This window comes from Seriola aureovittata, chromosome 8 (genome assembly GCF_021018895.1).
Source record: "Seriola aureovittata isolate HTS-2021-v1 ecotype China chromosome 8, ASM2101889v1, whole genome shotgun sequence".
NCBI lineage: Eukaryota > Metazoa > Chordata > Actinopteri > Carangiformes > Carangidae > Seriola > Seriola aureovittata.
In genome coordinates, this window is record NC_079371.1 from 28,062,186 (window position 1) to 28,080,794 (window position 18,609).

Consider the following 18,609-nt stretch of genomic DNA (forward strand, 5'->3'; position numbering starts at 1 on the left):
TTCACTTAGATGAGATGGTCATAACAGGGTGTTAGTGGGTTTTTCATCCAGTGTAAAAGGGGCTTTAGATTCAAAAGTGCTCCTCGTCCTCAGAGTCCTGAGTCAGATCTGAAGACACAGACATGAAACACATGTTAATCGGATTCAATGTGATTTCACTTCCTGAGGATGTCATCTCTGATGTCCCTTCACAATAAACCTCCAGAAGAACAAAGAGAATCCTGCTGTTTTTAAGTTCTCTTCAGTATCACAGTGATCCAGTGATAGCTGTCTGAACATCATGATGCGCTGCAGACAGGAGCTGATCACAGCTGATATAGTCTGAATGAATGTGAACAAATATAACAGAAAAACAGAGATGTGATGTTGGTTTCTAAACAGGCCTGTGTGTTGGTGTTACCTTCATTTCCACAAAATTCATATTTCACACTGAGCTGATTCAAGAAAGTGTAAGGAGGAGCAGAAAAAACTCACAAATCCACATTAAGATGCTAAAAACAGGAGGCAATCATCAATGGAAAGTGGGCGAAAAATTACCCATATAAACTCTCCAGATGGGATTTAAATCACTGACCAGGGCAGGTTATATTAAAATCATCCCACCACCCCTAGAGAGATAGATCCATCTGAATGGGGCTTACAGTATGTGAGCTTAGAATAACAATAAAATGCAGAGTCAAGAAATCAAATCAGTCAGTCACAGCCATGCGCCTACTGCACCTTACGTGCCACAGAAACCCTAATTAGGCTCCATTTGCACATTTATCCAAATAAAACTCACACAAGTGAAGACAGCGACGTCATTTACGTTTCTCTGTGAGACAAATCATTAAGTTGAATGCAGGTCAGGGTGAGATGCTCACTCATCTCACCTCAACGGGACGGAGCCGGGCTGAAGTTTTTCTTGTATCACTTCCTAATGTTTGATGTAGTTTTGAATCAAATTAAGGTACAAAGTTAAAAGTCTTCAAATCTATTACCTTTTTTAATTATTTTGTATAGCAGTCAGCAGGTGTACACTTTTTACAAGATTTTTTCATGCTGCTATTTGATCGAGCAGTGACTTGAAAAGGCCCCATAAGAAATCTAGCTGTACATGATGTTGCTGTTTTTTTGTTCTGGAGTAAAAGGAGCCAAATGAAATGACAAGCCACAACACTGCAACAACTACAGCACTCACTCTGTGTACTGTAACGCTATCTGTACACTGTGGACCTTTCACTATGTGTTGTGTTGATATCTCATGCTTTACTAGCACACATACAAGGCGACATGACACACATCTCGGAGCTGAGAGAGAGAGAGAGAGAGAGAGCTTTTCCACTGATTGCCAGCTGGTGGCAGCAATGCTGCTTTTTCAATGTGCCAGCAAAAAGCAAATTCAACATGGATCATCAAAGTAGGTTTACAAGAAATATTCAAATCACTGGCACCGCAAATTAGAAATGGACTTACTAAAATGGTTGTTATAGCTTAAAGATAAGACAAGAAAACTGTAAGGGCCCCTTTATATTAGCTCTCATTACTTCTGTTCAATGGTTTGGCACAATGCTGCCATGTTAAACTACTTAGTGTGAGTGTGAAAAGACACACTGACTATGATCCAAAACCAATAACCAATAGGTGACCTCTGACAGTGTTGCTGCAGCTCTAAATCACACAAACAGACACATAAACACTCAGCTGTTGTATAGGATTTCGTTCCTTGATGTTGCTTCAATCCTTCTTTTCCGTAAAAACAACTTTTACTTAATGCCATTTGATCATTTGAGGAGTGGGGTCTGGTTCAGGGATTCACATTTCACTGTAATCTGCAGTCATCTAGTGGACCAACTGGGTTACTGCATTCCACAGGATTAACACATCGTTTTACAGTGAAAAGTCTCAACAGAAAGTGTTCTTCACAGAAGATCAGTCCCTGCCACGAGCAGCAGAAAGAGCAGTGTACAGCCAGTTGTTTGGTTGTGGATGCAGCGATTGTGTTTGTGCTGTAGTAACTCGTGTCAGCACACGGCTCTGACTCTCAACTGAAATTAATTAAAAGGACAAAAATGAAAGAGTCACACAAACAAAGGAGGAGAGAGAGATAGAGGCAGGAAACTCCACGCCTGCAGGCGTGTGCGTGTGTGTTAAAAGTAGCTTTCCTCGTGATGAGAGGCTCAGTTTCTTCTGTCTGTACACGATCAGGTGTGTGTGTGTCTGTAGAGACACAGACACAGAGAGAGGTGTGTGTGTGTGTGTAGAAACCACACAGTTGTTGTAACTTGATCTTGTGACTGTTCACTGGAGCACAGAGCTGTCTGAGGGCCCTTGAGCCAAAAACATATCATTAATCCTGCTGAGGAGCTGCAAAGAGCAGGAGTGAGATGAGGAGACAGAGCAGAAGACAAAGAAACAGAGCAGAGACAAAGAGACAGAGCATGAGTGAGACAAAGAGACAGAGCAGGAGTGAGACAAAGAGACAGAGCAGAAGACAAAGAGACAGAGCAGGAGTGAGACAAAGAGACAGAGCAGGAGTGAGACAAAGAGACAGAGCAGGAGTGAGACAAAGAGACAGAGCAGAAGACAAAGAGACAGAGCAGGAGTGAGACAAAGAGACAGAGCAGAAGACAAAGAGACAGAGCAGGAGTGAGACAAAGAGAGAGCAGGAGTGAGACGAGGAGACAGAGGAGCGGAGGAATCAGTTGGTTTTAGATCTGTCTTCTCATCATAGTCGATGTATCTGACTCATCTGAGCCACAGACAGACGCTGTTGCTATGGGTGACATGTTCCTATAGTCCCCAACAAATGGACTGTTTACTCTTGTTTGTTTGATAAAAATCTCCAGTGTAGAAGTGAAGTAGAGGTTTCTGGCACGTCATGACATCCAAGCTGCATGGAGAAAGAAAAGGTCTAATGAAGTCAAAACTCCAGCAACACTTTATCAGACCAACGCGTTTCAGCTTTTGGCCTTCATCAGGATCATCACAAAACACATTAACATTTAAATAGAGTAAGTATGAGAGAAATAGCAAACATATGTAAACACATACATATCTGCCTATGGGGCTTCTACAAATATGGGTCTGGCCTTCAGTTGTGTGGCATCAGACCAATCATTGTCTGGTGGGGAACATCCAATAGAGGACATGGGTGTCACCATCTTTAGTTGACAGCATAGACAAGTGCAGGTAAAGCGTGGTGCAAAAGGGACCTTGTCCTAAAATGTGTCCAAATACCTCTTCCTCCTGAGAAGATCAGCCGCTTTGGGCTTAATCACTTCTATGCCTATAAAAATAGTTCTTCTATATACTGAAAGTGTTGCTGGAGTTTTGACCACTTTAAAAACTCTGTTTCAAGAAATGACTGACTCTTATTTTAATTAAACTCTGAGGTGAGTGATTTGAGGCGCTCCACAAAACACAATTTCTCTGAAATTTTGACTAAAGCTTGGCTGGTTGGCCTGTATTCTATATTTAATACAACAGCTATGTTGTTTTTAATGTAATATATTTTTAAAAAACACACAACGAATGAAAATGTCATGAATAAAAATACAGGAAAATTTTCCTAATATATTGTAGCACGATCACTGAAATCAAGCACTTCCTGTGGCTCTTGAGATTTCTACTTTGACTCTTGTGCAGACAGGTTTGAGTGAGTTTCAGCTCTCTCCATGTTCAGCTGGATTAAGCAGAAAAGTCCAATGTTTTCTTCTAATTTTTTCCTGGCTGCTTTTATATGGATGTTCTTGGGTCATCCTGCTGGAGTAGCCACGACCTGTGATTGAGACACAGCTCTGACACTAGGCCATGTGTTTTCCTCCAGAATGCCTTACGAATCATCTGATTTCATTGTCTGCACAGATTCCAGGCAGCAAATCAGTCCCATAACATAACGCTGTCTCCTCCATGTTTCAGTGGAGATGGTGCTCTTTCCTTTGAAAGCTTCATTTTTCTGTCTGTGAACACAGAGCTGCAGTGACCAAAAATTACCCCCAGAAGCTCTTCAGATTATTAATAAGCAGTTTAGCAAACGTCAGTCAGGTTTTTTTAGGAGATCTTCCAGGGCCTTCATCCAGGGAGCCCACTTTCATTCAGAAAGTAGTGTCTGGTGCCACTGGACACTGTTGTCTTGATTTTTGAAGGTCAGCTTGTTAAAGTTTTCAAGTTTTCCTCTTTCCATCCCTTCTGTTCAATCTGTGCCATATCCAGCGAGCCTAGCTACTCTCTCATAGACCTTAAACTTCTTAACATCAGCAGTTGTGGTCACAGGAACATGAAGCTGTTTGGAGATGGTCCTGTAGCTATTACCTTGACTATGCTGGGTAATTATTTTTCTTCCTTATCCACAGACACCTCTTCTTTTCTTTCTCCTGTACATGTTCAGTGTGGTGCACCCGATGGGCCTCATGCCAGAACATTTTTGTACTCCTCTGCTTGTTAAATGTGAGTGTTCAGAGTCAGTCATCAAACTCTCTTAACTGCACAAACTTGTCCTTTCAGACTGATGAAAACCACCAGCTCCTGAAAATCATGAGAATGAGAATCAACGCCCCTAAAACTGCTTCAGAAAACTACCTTTTCCACCTTGTTTGTTTCAGAGAAAGTTTCATTCACAAAAATAAAACTAGAATTACCGCTTCATGGTTCTAGGCCTTCACAAAACAGTCCAGCCACAGTTAAGTAGTAGAGATGCACCGATCGATCTGCGATTCTTCAGTGACACAAATGTGTTTTTCCCCCCCGTGTAGAAAAGGCAGCCTACCTGTTCAGTACTCGTACGACAAGTCTGGACCTCTCATACATTTTGTTCCTACTGATAGAAAGAGGACTGAAGAATGCTACAAATTCCCTTAAAGCACAATGAGACTTTTAGAAGTTTTTCATGTTTATTTAGGATTCAGTTAGGCCAGCGGTTTTCAAAGTGTGAGGCGCGCCTCCCCAGGGGGGGCGCCAGATGACTTCAGGGGAGGCGCGAAAAGAAAGGGAAAAAAGTGTATCATCTGGTTAGCTTACTACAGCAAATGGATCGATTTTTAGTGCCTCAGGTGAAAGTGAGAGTGGGCACAGAGGCGAGCAGAAAACGGAGGAAGTATGACCCTGATTATTTAAGGTTTGGTTTTTCATGCATTGGTCCTGACGATGCTCCGCTGCCACAGTGTGTTATTTGCAAAGAGGTGCTAGCTAACGACAGTATGCGACCATGTAAACTCCGGCGCCACATTGAAACTAAGCACCACAATTTAACAACCAAGCCGCGGGAGTTTTTTGATAGGAAGCTTAATGAATTGTGGTCACAGAAGAAAGCCATCCAGACATTTGGTACTGTAAATACCAAGGTAACCGAGGCATCATACCGTACACATACACATACGATTAAAAGCAAGTACCGGTCACGGCTGCGGGTAGAGGATGATCTGCGTTTATTCCTTTCTACAGCGCATCCCCGCATCAACCGCCTGTGTGCATCAAAGACACAGACTCACTGTTCCCACTAAAATCGAGGTGATCAAATGTGTTGTGTGCAGTGTTTCAGCGTTAATGTGGGATAACATCGGATGAGTGAAAATGTGTTTTAAAAAATCAGTTGAAAAGTTAAATTGTAAATTTTTTTTTAAGTGAATACGTTTTTTTTTTTTTTAACAAAAAGATGTTCAAATGTATTCAAAATATGTTTTAAATCACACAAAGGTGTTAAAATGTGTAAAAAAAAAATATGTTAAAAACAAAGATGTTAAAATGTGTAAAAAAAAAGATATACATATACAAAGATTGTGTTTAAAAAAATTATTTGAGCACATTCACAGATAAAGATGTTTAAAATGTTTTAAAAATATGTTCAAGAATATACAAACGTGTTTAAAAAATAAAAATGTGTATTACATTTATTCTTGAAACCTTTTTTTTAAGCCTGCGTGGAACATACAAAGCAACATCAATAACAGTAATAAAAGTAATAATAGTGCGGGGGCGTGGCTGCTTTTGAGTTCTCTTAGGGGAGGCCCACTATCCCACACTTTGAGAACCCCTGAGTTAGGCCAATTAGGCATCCAGGTGGAGAGTACTCAGCGCATTGTGGCCAAATTTGTTCATCAACAGACAGGGCTGTAAACTAACGGTCGCCACTCGCCAAATGCGACTAAAATATTCCCCTGGCGACTTAATTTTGGAGGGCTACATGCCATGGGGCAGGTAAGTGTTTGTCACAATATAGCAAAACATTGCTGCGATAAAATGCCTAGACATTTTTGGAGGTGCACGTTGACGGACGCAGAGGCTCTGTGTCGGGGGTTCACGTCGACGCAGAGGCTCTGTGTCGGGGGTTCACGTCGACGCAGAGGCTCTGTGTCGTGACGGCGTCAACTTGACGCAGTAGTATAAATCAGCCTCCACGCGTCACCACCAGCCCGCGCAGTGTTGTTCCGGCGCAGCAATGTGGAGGCACATACCCGGTGTGAGTGACCCAAAAAGAAAGAGTATAGAGGAGAAAGCAGCGCACCAATTAATTTGTGGTTGGCAATAAAACGATGAAACTCGAGACCATCCGAGAGCACGAAGGAAGAAAAATGTCACGCTGTTTGCAAATCAGTGTCTCGGGCTCAGTCCGAGCATCTCTTCACTCAACCTGCCGTGACTGCTCTGACGTCTTTATCAGAAGAGACCAAAGATCATGCACTGATCCACTTTGTTCTGTTCTATTTTTTTTTTTTTTTTTCCTTGAATTTTGTTATTATCATTTGTTATCAGAACAGGAGGTTAACTGGTACTGGCACTGCCCATGTTCGCAATGTTTTGAATATTCAAAATATTAAAAATGTATTTTGAATAATATTTTGGTCTCTTTCCTAATATATATATCGCTATATAATACTGTTATCTCAATGAAAAGTACTGAAACAGATGTATATGTAACAAAAAGAGGCAATTTATTACTTGGCCGGTAAAAAATTTACTTGGCCGGTAGATTTTTTCATCTACCGGTCCCCTTGGCAGGTGAGCCAAAAAGTTAGTTTACAGCCCTGTCAACAGATAACATGCAGATTTTTTTCTTCCCACAACCAATCCATTGGTTGAAGTGTAGGTACGACTTTGTAAAGTTTTTCTTTAGCTGACTACAGCCCTGTCCTGCACATGTAGAGTCAGTTCAGCTGTCCCTGACCACACATCCTGTACACGACTGACATTTAATGTGTTTGTGAGGTTTACAGTTTTGCTCTGAGTGCTGTGAGGCAGTCAACTTTTGCTCCTTTCATGGGATTTGGTGACAACAACATACAGTGTAGAAGATAAAGAATAGTATATATTCCTCCTTGTCCTTTAAATAATAATATCGACATTAGTAGAACTACCTACACCTGTCAGAGGAGGCAACCTGCTGTGGTGGTGGGGGAGCGCTACAACCTGAAATCTATATCACTGTATTTTTTTGTTTTCTAACAGTATTATTATATCACAGCATTACTGTAATGAAAATGACATACAGGCCAAGCCAACGTGTGTTTAGGAGCAGCCTGCCCCATCATGTAGGTCAGTCGGTAAATGTGATGTGATTCATGCTCAGAGTCAGTATGAGACATGCATGAGTACAAACGACCAGCTTTACCTCCTGAATCACAGTTGCCCACTCTATTCGAATTTATACACAAACAAGAAAAGTACAACTTCAAATTGTTTAATACACTGTCTGCTGCATGTGCAAACCTGAACAGTATTTCACTTACAAATACAAGTGTAAGGACATTACCTCTTTCATAATAACTCCTAAATTAAACAGTTTCACAGCTTCCTGCTGGAAATGAAAAAAGTATAGTGTGTCTATATGTAAAAACTGAGCTGTCAGAAGGAGGAGATCAAATAAACTGCATCATCTTTGGCAGAGAGAACCAAAAATAAGATCTTAAGTTCTTAAAATAAAAATGTAGAAAGTGTCATGTGTCAGTGAAGCCTTCAGCCAATCAGGACAGAGTTCTGTTATCACAGAGGTTCCTCTGTGCAAAAACCACACAAACAACCCACCACAGAAAATACCCACGACAGTAGCTACCCACCACAGAAACTACCCATCACAGAAAATTCCCACCACAAAAACTACTCATGACAGAAACTACACTACCCACCACAGACACCACCCTACCCACCACAGACACTACCCATGACAGAAAGCACCCACTACAGAAACTACCCACCACAGAAAACACCAACTATAGAAACTACCCACCACAGGAATTACCCATCACAGAAAACACCCACCCCCAAAAAACACCCACCACAGAAACCACCCACCACAGAAACTACCCACAACAGAAATTACCCACCACAGACACTACACTACCCACTACAGAAACTACCCACCACAGAAACTACCCACAACAGAAATTACCCACCACAGACACTACACTACCCACTACAGAAACTACCCACCACAGAAACTACCCACAACAGAAATTACCCATCACAGAAAACACAGACCCCCAGAAACTACCAACCCCAGAAAACACCCATCACAGAAAACACCCATCTGAGAAACTACCCACCACAAAAACTACCCATGACAGAAACTACACTACCCACCACAGACACCATCCTACCCACTACAAAAACTACCCATGACAGAAAACACCCACTACAGAAACTACCCACCACAGAAAACACCCACCACAGAAACTACCCACAACTGAAATTACCCATCACAGAAAACACCGACCCCCAGAAACTACCAACCCCAGAAAACACCCATCAGAGCAAACACCCACCACAGAAACTACCCACCACAAAAACTACTCATGACAGAAACTACACTACCCACCACAGACACCACCCTACCCACTACAGAAACTACCCATCACAGGAATTACCCATCACAGAAAATACCCACCCCAGAAACTACTGACCCCAGAAAACACCCACCACACAAACAACCCACCACAGAAAACACCCACCACAGAAACTACCCACGACAGTAGCTACCCACCACAGGAATTACCCATCACAGAAAACACCCACCCCCAAAAAACCCCCACCACAGAAACTACCCACAACAGAAACTACCCACCACAGAAACTACCAACTACAGAAACTACCCACAACAGAAATTACCCATCACAGAAAACACCGACCCCCAGAAACTACCAACCCCAGAAAACACCCATCACAGAAAACACCCATCAGAGAAACTACCCACCACAAAAACTACCCATGACAGAAACTACACTACCCACCACAGACACCACCCTACCCACTACAGAAACTACCCATGACAGAAAAAACCCACCGCAGAAACTACCCATGACACAAACTGCCCACCACAGAAACGACCCACCAAAGAAAACACCCACTACAGAAACTACCCATGACAGAAACTACCAATCACAGAAACTACCCACCACAGAAACTACCCATGACAGGAAAAACTCACCGCAGAAACTACCCACCATAGAGACTACCCATGACACAAACTGCCCACCACAGAAACGACCCACCAAAGAAAACACCCACCACAGAAACTAGCCACCCCAGAAACTACCCACTACAGAAATAACCCACCACAGAAACTACCCAGCCACAGACACTACACTACCCACTACAAAAACTGCCTATGACAGAAACTACCCACTACAGGAAACTACACACCACAGAAACTACACACCACAGGAAACACCAACCACACAAACAACCCACCACAGAAACTACCCGTGACAGCAACTACCCATGACAGAAACTACCCACCACAGAAACTACCCACTACAGAAACTACCCGTGACAGCAACTACCCATGACAGAAACTACCCACCACAGAAAACAACCACCACACAAATAACCCACCTTAGAAACTACCCTCCATAGAAAACACACACTACAGAAACTACCCACCACAGAAAACACCCACGAGAGGGGCTAACCACCACAGAAACTAACCACGACAGTAACTACCCACCACAAAAAATACCTACCACAGAAACTACCCATGACAGAAACTACCCACCACAGACACTATTAGGGATGGGTTAAGATTTTAACAGTTGTGTTGGAACTGTTTGTGCCTGCAGTTGCAGTAGCACCTTTTCGCCTATAGAGGGCGCAGTGCGTTTATTTACCTGTGTGATTTACAGGAAGTGAGGTACCTGGAAGTTTTTATTTTCTGCTTCATAACGAGAGATACTCAGTCGTCCAGCTGTTTGTTTTGCCCTTGTACTGGCAATATAAGTGAGTACATTTCTACACATCATTGTTAGAGTGCAAAGTGTTTGGTTAAATTTGACACTACGTATTTATTATAACGATCGAGACCCGATCGCGGACTTTTCCGCCGCAGATCTGTAAATGTTAGATCCGCTATTTTTTGCAATGTATGTATCTTGGTTGTTAATTTATGTTTCTGTACTCTGTGTTTCAGTTTCACAATTTTTGGCATTAAACCTGTCCAACCACAACTGCTTGCCTGTTCCTTGGAGGTCATGATGTCCATAAAGAGTTTAGCTGGCTGTGAATCCCAGTACACGACAGGAGTCACACTGGGTGTAACAGTACAGTGAAATTATAGCACTCAACGAGGGATGACGACAAACTGTTGGACACTGACTAGAGAGCCAGTGACAGACACACACTCTCCTTCACCAGCACTTCTCAGCCAAGCATAATGGAGACAACAGGGGCTCGTGGTCAAGATTCTGAGGAGACCAGATCACTCTCTGCTCGCTCCTTAACGTCCTCAAAATCTTCAGGAAGGCTGACTGTCAGATCATCAGCAGGAGCTTCAAGAAGGTCAGCCACATCAAGCAGAGCAAGTATGGCAGCAGCAAAAGCTCAAGCGGAAGCACAGGCTGCCAAAGCCAGGTTAGCCTACGCAGAGAAAGAAATGAGCATCAAGGTCGAAAAAGCTCGCTTAGAAGCAACTCTTGATGTACTTGAGCTACAGAAAGAGGCCGATGACGCCATGGCCAAAGCAGAGGTGATGGAGTTTGCTGCTGCTCAGCTCGACGCTGCAGAGCAAAGTGGTGAGTTTGACTTCTTGCCTACCCAGGCAACCCCAGAACAGAAAGTGACTGATTATATAAATAAACACAATCACACTGAACTTCCTCAAAGTCAGAAAGACGTTTTTAAGCAGTATGGTGATACCACCTGTCAGCAAAAACAAGGGAGAACTTCGAAAACATTCACACCTTTCCAACAAGAACCAAATCGACACCACTTCTCATCACTAGATGACAGGAAACCAACACTGCAAAGAGATGTAGTTCAGGAAAGTCTTCTCCACAATGTGTCACAGCCACAGCATAAGTTTAACACGAACCACACAGCTACTGACATTGCAGCCAGTGACCTTGCAAGGTTCTTAGCAAAGAGTCAGCTCGTGACTGGAGGACTGACTAAGTTCGATGACCAACCAGAAAGCTATTTGAGCTGGAAGAACACATTTCAGAGTACCATTGCAGATCTTGGACTCACTGCAAGTGAAGAAACAAACCTGCTCATCAAGTGGCTGGGCACTGAGTCCTCTGAACATGCTAAAAGGATGAAAGCAGTCAATATACGTCACCCATCTGCTGGTCTAAGTATGATCTGGACAAGACTAGAGGAATGCTATGGTTCATCAGAAGCAATAGAAAGAGCCCTGTTTTCCAGGATAGAAAACTTTCCTAAGCTCTCCAGCAAAGAACCTCGCAAGCTCCGCGAGCTATCCGACCTGCTCTGTGAACTGGAAGTTGCAAAGCTAGATGGATTCTTACCTGGTTTAAGATACTTCGACACAGCCAGGGGAGTGGGTCCAATTGTGGAGAAGCTACCCTTTCACCTTCAGGAAAAATGGACAGCAGTTGGGTCAAGGTTCAAAGAAGACTATAACGTAGCCTTCCCACCTTTCTCTTTCTTTTCTGAGTTTGTGAGGAAAGAGGCCAGAGCCAGGAATGACCCAAGCTTCTCCACAACACATCTCTCCTCTGTCAATTCCAAGAAAGAGAGGCTCCCGGGTTATTACAACACAAGGCCATCAGTCACAGTGCACAAGACAGACGTGTCTACAGATGGAATCACAGTAGCTAAAAATGCAGCTGAAGATTTAAGCAGGCAATGTCCTATACATCACAAACCACACCCACTGAAAAGATGCAGAGGTTTCCGAACAATGCTATTTGAAGACAGAAAGAAATTCATCAAAGACAATAACATCTGCTATCGTTGCCTTGCATCCACCAGTCATCAGGCAAAAGATTGTAATGTCACCATTAAGTGTGTGGAGTGTGGCAGTGAGAGGCACCTGGCAGCTCTCCACCCTGGCCCACCAACACAGACACTCGAGCCCCTCTCTTCCTCTAAAGAGCATGGCGGGGAGAGTGTGAGCTCATCAAACCCAGATGTTACGACCACCTGCACAGAGGTATGTGGAAGTGGAATCACAGGGAAATCCTGCTCCAAGATTTGCCTGGTACACGTCTTTCCAGAAGGTCAACGGCATAACATGAAGAAGATGTACGCAATCATAGATGATCAAAGTAATCTGTCCCTTGCAAAGACTGAGTATTTTGATATGTTCAACATCCAAGGTACAGTAGAACCATACACCCTGAAGACCTGTGCTGGCATAACAGAAACAGCAGGTAGAAGAGCTTGTGGTTATACAGTGGAGTCAGCAGACGGAAAATTGAACTTTCCTCTCCCTGTACTCATAGAGTGCAATGCCATCCCTAATAACAGGGAAGAAATTCCTACCCCTGAAGCTGCACGTCACCACCACCATCTGAGGTCAATCGCTGCTGAGATACCGCCCCTCGACCCAGATGTTGACATCCTCCTGCTCATCGGACGGAACCTTCTGAGAGCTCACAAGGTGAGAAAACAGTTGAATGGCAGACACAATGACCCATACGCACAGAAGCTTGACCTGGGCTGGGTTATCATCGGCGATGTGTGCCTCGGCAGCGCTCACAAGCCAACCGAAGTGAGTGCTCTAAAAACACATGTGTTAGACAATGGGCGCCCCAGCTTTCTCACCCCGTGTGACAACCGTTTCAGAGTGAAAGAGAATTTCGGCCTGATCGGTCACACAAAAACGACTCTTCAACAACAGCAACTACCAAACCCATACTCCAAGCCCACTGCAGAAAATTTAGGAGAGACTGTCTTTTGCCACACTGTTATCGACAACCAGCTCGCACCTTCTGTCGAAGACACAGTCTTTCTAAAGAAGATGGAAGGAGTCTTCAAAGATGAAAGTAACAGCTGGGTTGCACCATTACCATTTAGGAGCCCCAGGCGTCTGCTCCCAGACAACAGACCCTATGCCTACAAGCGGCTTATGTCTCTTCGCCGCACACTTGACAAGAAGGAAGACATGAGAGCCCATTTTGTCGAATTCATGCAGAAAATGATTGATAACAAACATGCAGAGCTTGCACCACCTTGTGATAAGGATAAAGAGAGATGGTACCTGCCCACCTTTGGCGTCTACCACCCACAGAAGCCTGGGAAGATACGGGTGGTGTTTGACTCAAGTGCACAGTTCGATGGAGTGTCCCTGAACGACGTGCTGCTTAAGGGGCCTGACTTGAACAACACCCTTCTTGGCGTGCTTCTCCGGTTTCGTAAGGAACCGGTTGCCATAACAGCTGACATAGAACACATGTTTTACTGTTTTGTTGTTCATGAAGATCACAGAGATTTCCTCCGTTTTCTCTGGTATGAAGACAATGATCTCAGCAAGGATGTGATAGACTACCGCATGAGAGTCCATGTCTTTGGAAATAGTCCCTCTCCAGCTGTGGCAATCTTTGGGCTGAGAATGGCAGCAAAAGAGGCAGAAAGGGTATACGGCAGTGATGCACGACACTTCATAGAAAAGGACTTTTACGTTGATGATGCCCTGAAATCCTTTCCAACTGAAGATGAGGCTGTTGATGTGCTGCAGAGAGCTCAAAAGATGCTCGCTCTCTCTAATCTGCGTCTCCACAAAATCACCTCCAACAGAGTGGAGGTGATTAACGCCTTTTCCCCAGAAGACAGAGCTAAGGAAATCAAAGATCTGGACCTCTCTACTGATGAGCCTCCTGTCCAGCGCAGCTTGGGGGTGAGTTGGAACATCATGTCTGATACATTCACTTTCAAGGTCCCACAAAGCCAGAAGCCCTTCACTCGTCGTGGGGTGCTTTCAGTTGTAAACAGCGTGTTTGATCCTCTAGGCTTCCTTGCCCCTGTAACTATCAAAGGAAGACTTTTTCTCAGACAGCTCTCCAACAGTGACCTCGAGTGGGATACCCCCCTACCCCCTGACATGTATGATGGCTGGAGAAGCTGGCAAGAGTCGCTTCAGGATCTTCAGGGACTGCATATCCCTCGCACATATGTCTCCTTTTCCATTTCACAAGCTAAGTGTATTGAGCTTTGCATGTTCTCTGATGCCTCAGTCAGAGCTATAGCTGCAGTAGCTTATCTGAAAGTCACACACGGAGATGGACACACTGAAGTTGGCTTCATCATGGGTAAGGCCAAACTGGCTCCAGTACCAGAGCCTACCATCCCCAGACTGGAGCTCTGCGCCGCGGTGCTCGCTGTGGAGCTATCAGAGCTCCTCACAGAAGAAATTGACATTGAAATTGACAAAACTACATTCTACACCGACAGTAAAGTGGTGTTAGGATACATAAACAATCAGCGGAGAAGATTTCACGTATATGTAAACAATCGTGTCCAGAGGATCAAGCAATCTTCTCTACCAGACCAGTGGAGATATGTTTCAACAGAGCACAACCCAGCTGATCATGGCTCTAGGTCTGTAGCAGCAGGGAAGCTTGCCAGCACCTCGTGGTTATGTGGTCCAGCGTTTCTTTTGCAGTCTGAGAGCACAACACCTGAAAAGGGTCCATTTGAACTCATTAACCCAGAGTCAGACGTTGAAATTCACTTTAAAGTGTCAGTGCTTGCCACCACAGTGTCTACAAGTCATTTGGGTTCAGCACGCTTTGAGCGCTTTTCTAAGTGGACATCGCTCATCAAAGCAGTAGCTCACCTTCATCACATCTCTCACAGCTTCATCAAATCCAGAGAAGACACCAGTTGTGCAGGCTGGCACCTCTGCAGGACAAGTCTCACAGATGAAGCTTTAAGTCAAGCAGAACACACGGTGATCAGATGTGTCCAGCATGAAGTATATTCAGAAGAAATCAAATGCATCATGTCAAAACGAGATCTGTCCTCCAGCAGTTCTCTTTACAAGCTTCATCAACTCATTGATGAAAATGGCCTACTGCGGGTAGGAGGACGCCTTGCAGAGTCAAAGTTGTCAAGCCATGAAGCCAACCCTCTTCTGATCCCAGGCAAACACCACATTGCTACACTGCTCATCCGTCATCATCATGTGGCTGTGAAGCATCAAGGAAGGCACTTTACTGAGGGAGCAGTCAGAGCAAGTGGCCTGTGGATAGTCGGAGCCAAGAGGTGTATTAGCAGCATTATCTATGGATGTGTGACTTGCAGGAAGCTACGAGGCAGAGAGGAGCAGCAAATCATGGCAGATTTGCCAGCCGAACGCTTACAGACTGACCCCCCATTTTCTTATGTTGGCCTTGATGTATTTGGACCATGGGAGGTCATTGCACGCCGCACTAAAGGAGGACAAGCCAACAGTAAGAGATGGGCGGTTTTGTTTACCTGTATGTCCACGAGAGCTGTTCACATCGAAGTCATTGAAACTATGAGCTCTTCTAGTTTCATCAATGCACTTCGCAGATTCTTCGCGATCAGAGGTACTGCTAAGCAGTTGAGGTCAGACTGTGGCACCAACTTTGTCGGTGCAGCAAGGGAGCTAAAGCTGGATCCTCCAAAGCCTGGTGAGACGAGTGTAGACGACTACCTCCTCAATCAGAGATGTTCATGGGTGTTCAATCCGCCCCACTCATCACACATGGGTGGTGCGTGGGAGCACATGATAAGAATTACACGGCGTATCCTGGATTCAATGCTCTTACAAGTGAGCCACTCCAAGCTGACTCATGAGGTTCTGATAACCCTGATGGCCGAAGTTACAGCTATTATTAATGCAAGGCCTTTAGTGCCTGTCTCCACTGACCCAGAAGCTCCTCTGATCTTAACCCCTTCAACTCTACTCACTCAGAGGTTTGGCTCCCTCTCACCTTCCCCTGGAGATTTCACCAAAGCTGACATGTTTAAACATCAGTGGAAGAGGGTTCAAGTTCTTGCTGACACTTTCTGGGCTCGATGGCAGAAAGAATACCTCAACATGCTCCAGAGCCGTCAAAGGTGGCAGCTCAGAAGACCAAACATGAAGGAAGGAGACATTGTTCTTTTAAAGGACAAGCAACTGAAAAGAAATGAGTGGCCAACAGGAGTCATAGTGAAGGCTCTTCCAAGTAAAGATGGAGTTGTCAGGAAGGTGGAAGTCAAGATTACCCACAACAAGACTAAAAAGACCTTCTTCAGACCTATTTCTGAGTGTATTCTTCTCTTATCTCCTGAGATTATGTGAATTTGTTATTGTGGCATTTTTGAAATAATGCCAGGCGAGGAGTGTGTTGGAACTGTTTGTGCCTGCAGTTGCAGTAGCACCTTTTCGCCTATAGAGGGCGCAGTGCGTTTATTTACCTGTGTGATTTACAGGAAGTGAGGTACCTGGAAGTTTTTATTTTCTGCTTCATAACGAGAGATACTCAGTCGTCCAGCTGTTTGTTTTGCCCTTGTACTGGCAATATAAGTGAGTACATTTCTACACATCATTGTTAGAGTGCAAAGTGTTTGGTTAAATTTGACACTACGTATTTATTATAACGATCGAGACCCGATCGCGGACTTTTCCGCCGCAGATCTGTAAATGTTAGATCCGCTATTTTTTGCAATGTATGTATCTTGGTTGTTAATTTATGTTTCTGTACTCTGTGTTTCAGTTTCACAATTTTTGGCATTAAACCTGTCCAACCACAACTGCTTGCCTGTTCCTTGGAGGTCATGATGTCCATAAAGAGTTTAGCTGGCTGTGAATCCCAGTACACGACAGGAGTCACACTGGGTGTAACAGTACAACAGTACTACTTAGGGCTGCAACGATTAGTTGACAGTCGACAAAAATTGATGACAAAATTAGTCGCTGACGAATTTAATTGTCGATAATTGAACAACATTGTTTTTAGGACGGAGTGAGTCATCTCACTTTCTAAATATCTCTCCTGAGAGTTGCAAATGTGGGAGGCAACAGGTGAACGACATAGTGAAATGGCGGTGGCTGATTTAACACCCTCTCGTCCCAAAATTTCAAAGGTCTGGGGGCATTTCACTCTCGATGCACTGAAAAAAAAAGATAACCTGCAAGTTTTGTAAAGCTGACCTCACATATAACGGGAGTACGTCTGTTATGCATGACCATTTGAAGAGGAGGCATGTTGGAGTTCTGGACGACGTGGACTCGCCTTGGTAAGATATTTAGCTTGTTAGCTAGCTGTGTATAGACGGAGTTGTCTTGGCTTTTAACATTAATATAATACTGTAGTGCTATAGAAAAAACGAGACATATATCTCTTTTGAACATCAACTGTATTATTTAACTTCACAGTCACAAGTTAATGTTATAAGTCAAGACAAAATATGGCTTGAATGTATCCTTTTTCAATTTTTAGATTGTTTTGCATTCCTATTTAAGTTTAAAGGAGTAATGTTACTATTTTATCTGACATTTATCTATTTCTTTTTTTAATCAAATTTATGCAGTCCTCCTAAGAAGACTAAAGGTACAATGGATGGTTTTCTGCAAAAGAAGCAGACGTGTACTCCGCAGCAAGCAACTGCCCTCACCAATTCAATATTAAACATGCTGGTCAATGACATGAGGCCACTCTCAATGGTTGATGGTGAGGGGTTTCAACAAATGATTCACCAGTTCAACCCCGAATACACCCTGCCATCCCGAACCCATTTCACCCACTTGATGGAGAAGAAATATGAGACAGCAATCCTGAAGGAAAGTGTTACACACATACACATACAAACAATAGCAATTATATATTTTATATAAGCAATTAAATAAACAGATTTCATAAATAAATAATATTAAGACCACTGATCAATGATTTAACTTTGATTAAATCATAAAATGACAACAATGATGTAAATAAAAATCCATAACTGATATGTTGAGTATTTACTGTATTGACTGCTTGGGTCTTTGCACTTCAAAATTTGAACTAAAATAATTTCTGTTCTGATGTCTTTAAAGGTGAAGGAGATCATAAAAGAGGTCAACATCTCCCTCACACTGACAGCTGATGTGTGGACCAGCCGTGCCAGAGGCAAATTTAACATTTTGCCTACTAAAATAAAAGCAGTAGTTCATGACATCGGGTCCAATATGGTGGCAGCAATGAGAATGCTGGAGGAAAAAACATGGTTGGGCCTCTGTCCGCTGCACCGGGCACACGCTCCAGCTCATAGTTAACAGTGCCCTCAAAGACCCCAGCATCAGCAGAGCTGTAGGTGCTGCAAGAAGCTTAGTGGAACACTTCAGGGGAAGCAAGCTGGCAAATACAAAACTGAAGCTGAAACAACAGCAAATTAACACAGCACAGCACAAGCTGATCCAGGATGTTAGTACAAGATGGAACAGTACATACTACATGGTAGAGAGACTCC

The 18,609-nt window shown here is 43.6% G+C and overlaps 1 protein-coding gene and 2 long non-coding RNA genes across 3 annotated transcripts in view; 2 read left to right on the forward strand and 1 right to left on the reverse strand.

The window, feature by feature from the left end:
• LOC130173363 (storkhead-box protein 2-like) overlaps nucleotides 1-18,609 on the reverse strand; it is a 103,174-nt gene that overhangs the window by 68,410 nt on the left and 16,155 nt on the right. The gene's annotated exons all lie outside the window — the stretch shown is intronic.
• On the forward strand, nucleotides 10,008-10,412 carry LOC130173366 (uncharacterized). Its single transcript, XR_008828406.1, has 2 exons — nucleotides 10,008-10,185; nucleotides 10,376-10,412. It is a non-coding gene; the product is annotated as an uncharacterized LOC130173366 (long non-coding RNA).
• LOC130173365 (uncharacterized) lies at nucleotides 16,013-16,911 on the forward strand. The gene is made up of 2 exons (XR_008828405.1): nucleotides 16,013-16,684; nucleotides 16,875-16,911. It is a non-coding gene; the product is annotated as an uncharacterized LOC130173365 (long non-coding RNA).